The 6,015-nt window shown below is 53.2% G+C and overlaps 1 pseudogene; it reads right to left on the bottom strand.

Moving 5' to 3' along the window:
- Positions 1 to 5,106: 5,106 nt before the first annotated feature.
- LOC127025966 (olfactory receptor 1020-like) lies at positions 5,107 to 6,015 on the bottom strand (annotated as a pseudogene).

A 6,015-nucleotide genomic window follows, 5' to 3' on the forward strand; every position in this document is an offset into this window, starting at 1 on the left:
TGAGCAGCCCTGACCCATGCAGCACCCTCTCGACAGCACAAGGACCTTGCCCTGCCCTGCCGGGGGTTGCTCCTTCTACCCACAGCTTCTCCTGCAGTGCTGTGCGGATCTCCTGGGCAGGCTGAGCGCAGACCCTGGCAGGCAGCAGAGTCCCTGCCCAGCACACAGCCCCTGGGGCGAAGGGACCCTGCTCTGAAGAACAGCCCTGGGTACCCATGGCTGCACACCCAGCTTCACAGTCCTGCAGCTGTCCCTGAGAGAAGGCAGCGGTCATACCTGTCCTCTGACGGTGCAGCAGGAAAGCCCTGTTCTGCAGCACGTCCTCCTCTTCTCCACTAGGAGAAGCTGTCAGAATCCTCCTGAAAGATCCCACAGGCTGTGTGATGTGCCAGCTTTAAGAGATCCCTCCAGGAACCGCAGCTGATTTGCCCTGCAGCCAGAAACATACCATGTTAAGGACTGTGAAGATTTCTCTCCCGTGAGCTCTCAGCATCCTCCACCACAGATTGCCTCTAACCTCTCTCTGCCTTGCTCCTCTCCCCTCGGTGCCTGCAGGCAGTGCCCTCAGCCCTGCTGCGCTTTGCAGAGGAGCTACTCTGGGGCAGAGCTGTCTCTCTGCAGTGCTGCCCACTTGCCGTGAGCTCCCTCTGTCCAGGAGCCTGGCCCAGCTCAGCAGCAGAGGACCAGCCCAAGGCAGCACTTTCTCTGCCCCTCTGGGCTCCTCAAGGTGTCCCTGGAGCTCCAGGGAACCTGCTGTGAACAGGCTGAAGCAATCCCTGATGTTCCCTCCCTCAGCTGGGGAGAGACACTTCTTTCCAGCAGTGGCATTTCTCCTATTCGGAAAAGAGTTGGGCATGAGAGTCACCTTTCTGTGTCCCAGCATTAGCAGCATACGCAGACAGTGGCAGGGAGGAATCTCCTTTACCCCTGGTGAGAGAAAGGATTCCACTAAGTCAAGCGAGGCATCTCATCCTGGGTCTGTAGTTGTGGGGCTGGAAGGGGACTCAGCTCTCTCCCATGCCTGCCACAAATCTCAGGAGCTGGGATTCCTCTTGCTCAGTTCAGGTGTGCCTTTTCTGTGATTTTAGAAAATAGGCATCTGCATGTGAGCTCCTTGTCTCAGCTCCCATGCAAATTAATGGAGATGGAGGCCAGGAGTGAGCTTCTCAGATGCATGCACCTGGTGACAGTGGAAGTCTCAGAGTGGTCCAAGATAAGTGCAGGCAAGCGCAAACTCTAACAACGGAGCAGTTCATAGAGAAAGAACAGCATCTGGGGGCATCACCTTGAAGGCTGGTGGGGAATTCCTTTGGCCAACAGCAGATGCCCACCTTGAGGAAAACTGCACTTTCCCTACTCATGATGTTCAGGACAGCCTGTTGAGGGAGGCAGCTGGTCAAATGGATTCATGTGCCCTAGGGATAGCTCAGTCCTTTTTTAAAATGTTATTTCTCCATCAGCTGTATATACTCGATTGCCATCGACTGTAATTGCAGTTGTCTCACGGACATCCCAACATTGCCTAACTAAATCCAGGGCAGCTACTCACTGGCCAAACACAGGCCTGTAGTGCTACAGAAGATGCCAGGGCTGTAGAGCACAACTGCATGTGGCTGGTCAGGACAGCACAGGAGCTACAGGAAAGGCATCCCTGTCCAGAGAGGGTGGGTGACTGACACCCCAGATGGCATCTCAGACAGATCCAGTTCTTTTGGCCAGCCACTCTCTCGCCACTGGAGTGAGGCAAGGTCTGACCCACCTCCATCCAGTAGATGCAGGGCAGTTCATGAACAGGAAGGACATCACGTCGGGATCTCCACTCGTTTGCCTACTCCTAAACTCTGCTGGTTCTTCTTTCAACAGTCCTTTACTCACCCTCTTGATGATACCCTCAAGGAACAGTCCAAGGATTGTCACAGTGTTCCTGGATCACAGGATGTCCACACTCAAGGACATTTTCAGCAGCAACTGTCCTTCCTTGAGATCAGCTTGGCATCCACCACAGGCCCTCAGGGGCTGCAGAGACCCCACAGACGGCAAAGTCCTCTCCTGCCAGGGTGCACATCCCCAGCCAGTTTCTCTCTGGCCTTGGGGAGAGCAGCGTTTCCTCTTTCTGTGCCTTTACTTTGCCATCTGCCATCCACTCCAGTGTGGCTCTGGTCTCAAGCAGAGCATTTGCACCTCCTGGGTCTTGGGCACTCGGTACTGTGTTGGCCTGTGACAAGCCTGAGCGTGTTCCCAGTTCCCTAGCTGAGGTGATGCAGCCCAAAGGTGCACCAGTGCCCTCAGCCTGGGGTACAGGCAGGAGGAGCTGGAGTCCCACGTGCCACCACAGAGTTTTGCCATCAATGGAATCGATGGGGAGGAGTGGTGGGGACAGCTCACACTGCTAGTGGTGCTGCAATGGTGCATACAGGCTTCTCAGGAGAGACGGGCTGGAATGATCAGGAGGCAAATGTCCTCTGTGTGCAGGAGCTTCTCGTATGTATGGAGCTTCTCTATGGGATGTGGAATAGGTTGGGTGAGCCCTTGTGGGTGAGGGTCAGAGAAGAGACCTGCTGGTGTGATATCACGGTGGGAGACAAAGCAACTGCAATCAGGGTAAGGAATTGGACAAAGCCTCATGTAAGCAACTCAAGGAAGTCTCCAGATCAATGACGTCAGGTCTCATTAGGGCTTGAGAGACCTGACACCACTGGAAGGGAAGCAGAGCAGGATGCCTACTGTCCAGCAGGTGTCTGGGGTCTCTTGGTAAAACCTCTTGCACCGATGCCAGGTAGGCAACCAAAGGTGATGCTCACCTCCATCTGATCTTTGCAAAAGAGGGAGTGCTGATCAGGATGTGAAAACGAGTGTGAGCCTTGGCTGTAGTGACCATGAAATAGTGGGAGAAAAATGGGCCAGGATGGCTGCCCTCATAATGGGGGCTTTAAAACGAAGAAATGATGGGGAGGGAGAGAGTAACCAGCAGCCCAGTGAGGGAGTGACAGGCAACATTGCTGTGGTGGGTTGACCCTGGCCGGATGCCAGGTGCCCACCAAAGCCGCTCTATCACTCCCCTTCCAACAACTGGACAGGGGAGAAAAATAAAACGAAGGCTCATGGGTTGAGATAAGGACAGGGAGATCACTCAGCAATTACTGTCACGGGCAAAACAGACTCAACTTGGGCAAAAATTTCTTTAATTTATTACTAGTCAAATCAGAGCAAGATAATGAGAAATAAAACCAAATCTTAAAACACCTTCCCCCCACCCCTCCCTTCTTCCCAGCCTTAACTTTACTCCTGATTTTCTCTACCTCCTCCCCGTCCTGAGCGGCGCAAGGGGATGGGGAATGGGGGGAACTGACCCAAAGGGTCAGTTCATCACACGTTGTTTCTGCCGCTCCTTCCTCCTCAGAGGGACGACTCCTCACACTCTTCCCCTGCTCCAGCGTGGGGGGTCCCTCCCACGGGACAGTCCTCCACGAACTTCTCCAACATGAGTCCTTCCCACGGGCTACAGTTCTTCACGAACTGCTCCAGCGTGGTCCCATCCACAGGGTGCAGTCCTTCAGGAAGAGACTGCTCCAGCATGGGTCCCCCGCGGGGTCACAAGTCCTGCCAGGAAACCTGCTTCAGCGTGGGCTCCTCTCTCCACGGGGCCACGGGGCCACAGGTCCTGCCAGGAGCCTGCTCCAGTGCGGGCTTCCACGGGGTCACAACCTCCTTCAGGCATCCACCTGCTCCGGCATGGGGTCCTCCACGGGCTGCAGGTAGATATCTGCTCCACCGTGGACCTCCATGGGCTGCAGGGGGACAGCCTGCCTCACCATGGTCTTCACCACGGGCTGCAGGGGAATCTCTGCTCTGGCGCCTGGAGCACCTCCTCCCCCTCCTTCTTCCCTGACCTTGGTGTCTGCAGAGCTGTTCCTCCCACATCTTCTCACTCCTCTCTCTGGCTGCAACTGCTACTCCCCTGTAACTTCTTTTCCCTTTCTTAAATATGTTATCCCAGAGGCGCTACCACTGTTGCTGATTGGCTCGGCCTTGGCCAGCGGCGGGTCCATCGTGGAACCCACTGGCATTACCTTTATCGGACATAGGGGAAGCTTCTAGCAGCTTCTCACAGAACCACCCCTGTAGCCCCCCCCACTACCAAAACCTTGCCATACAAACCCAATACAGGCACCTTCACTCCCTTGTACGTGAGCCAGGAGCTTACCAGCTCACAAGTTCACCACCGGGCGTGAGGTCTGTTGCTCCTTAGTCAGCCTGAACCAAAGTACGGCTAGGGGTCAAGTGTACCCATCACATGCCCCATGAGCTGACCTTGCTCTCTTTTGCAAGAAAGAAGAAGATAGGAGGACTCAGTTTGCACTATCTAAGCCAGCCAGTGGGAAAGAAAGAAGTAATTACATTGGGGGAGGGGAGTTGGAGGGGGGTCGGATTAGGAGAAGGAAAGAAGGGGCAAGTAATGATTTCGTGTTAAAAAATTGGAAACTGAGACCAGCTTGTGTACCTTTCTTCTGAAGAAGGATCTAGGTTTTTTTTTCAGAGGGGCTGACCCTATCAGACTAGCTTTCACAGTTCCCCTCTGCTAGAAAGCCCAGAGAACATGAGGGATGGGATTCATCTACTCGGGTTTAGACATGTCCTGTGGAAGGGCTTTATTCAGCTGCCCACTTCTCACTGCCAATATGGAGATGCCCTGAGGAATCCCAGACATGCAGGAATCCCACCGTTCAGCTTGGCTGGGTAATGGAAGAGAGAACAGCGTGTTCAGAGTAAGTTTTCTCCCACTCTTGGGCAGGTGTGGCATTTCAACAGCTCCCACTTACAGGATCACAATTGTGTTGACGCTAAAGAAGGAAGAAAGCCAGGGAACGTTTTTTACACTTTTCAACACCAGTCCTGTATTTCCTTAAGACACAGATTCCCTTCTCCCCTTCTCATTCCACAAACAGTCCCAAGATTCTGCACTTCTAAAGATACAGCTGGTACACAAAATATGCGCTTACGAGTGGTCCACACTTGATCAAAAGAGATCCACAACCTGTTTATTCCTGGTGGATCTCAACTAGTATGAGCGCTCGATGCAGACCACAGTTTTTCTGAGTGCATTTCCTAGAGCGCCCTTGACCTCCTGTTCCGCAGGCTGTAGAGGAGTGGATTGACCATGGGTGTGAGGATGGTGTAGAAAAAGGAGAGCGCTTTATTGAGCTGCCTCAGTGAGGCTGTCCTGGGTATCATAGAGACAACGATGAGGGTACCATAGAAAACAGTGACCACGATGAGGTGAGAGGAGCAGGTGGAGAAGGCCTTCTGCCTACCATGGTGGTTGGAATCCTCAGGATCACAGCTATGATGCAGATATAGGATAGCAATGTGAATACAAATGGGAAGACTACATCCAGGAAGCAGATGATGAAAAGTAACCAGTCTAAGCACTGTGGTGTCACTGCAGGCAAGCTCCAGCAATGGGCAAAATCACAGAAGAAGTGATCAATTGCATTGGACCACAGAACTGTAACTTGGAAAATTGTCCAGTGACTATGGTAGACATTAGTAATCCTGCTAGCCAGGACCCAGCTGCCAGCTGGAGGCAGACCTTCCAGTTCATGAGGCTTGCATAGAGCAGGGGTTGACATATGGCCAAGTACCGATCATAGGACATGGTGGCCAGAAGGTAACACTCAGTACCTGCAAAACAGCCAAAGAAAAAGAACTGTGTCATGCAGCCTCGAGCAGAAATGCTTCTGTCCCTGGTTAGGAAGTTGGCCAGCAGCCTGGGCAGGATAGTGGAGGTATAGCAGATTTCCACACTGGAGAAATTCCCCAGGAAGACGTACATGGAGTGTGAAGATGCCGATCTGCCACCACCAGCACAACAATGAGGATGTTGCCAAACACGGTCACCATGTAGATCATGAGAGAGAGGAGAAAGAGAGGCATCTGAAGCTTGGGGACATTACTCAGTCCCAGCAGGAGGAACTCCACTGGTGATGTCCGGTTGTCCCATTCCTCTTTCTCCAT

This window comes from Gymnogyps californianus, chromosome 26, assembly GCF_018139145.2.
Source record: "Gymnogyps californianus isolate 813 chromosome 26, ASM1813914v2, whole genome shotgun sequence".
Lineage (NCBI taxonomy): Eukaryota > Metazoa > Chordata > Aves > Accipitriformes > Cathartidae > Gymnogyps > Gymnogyps californianus.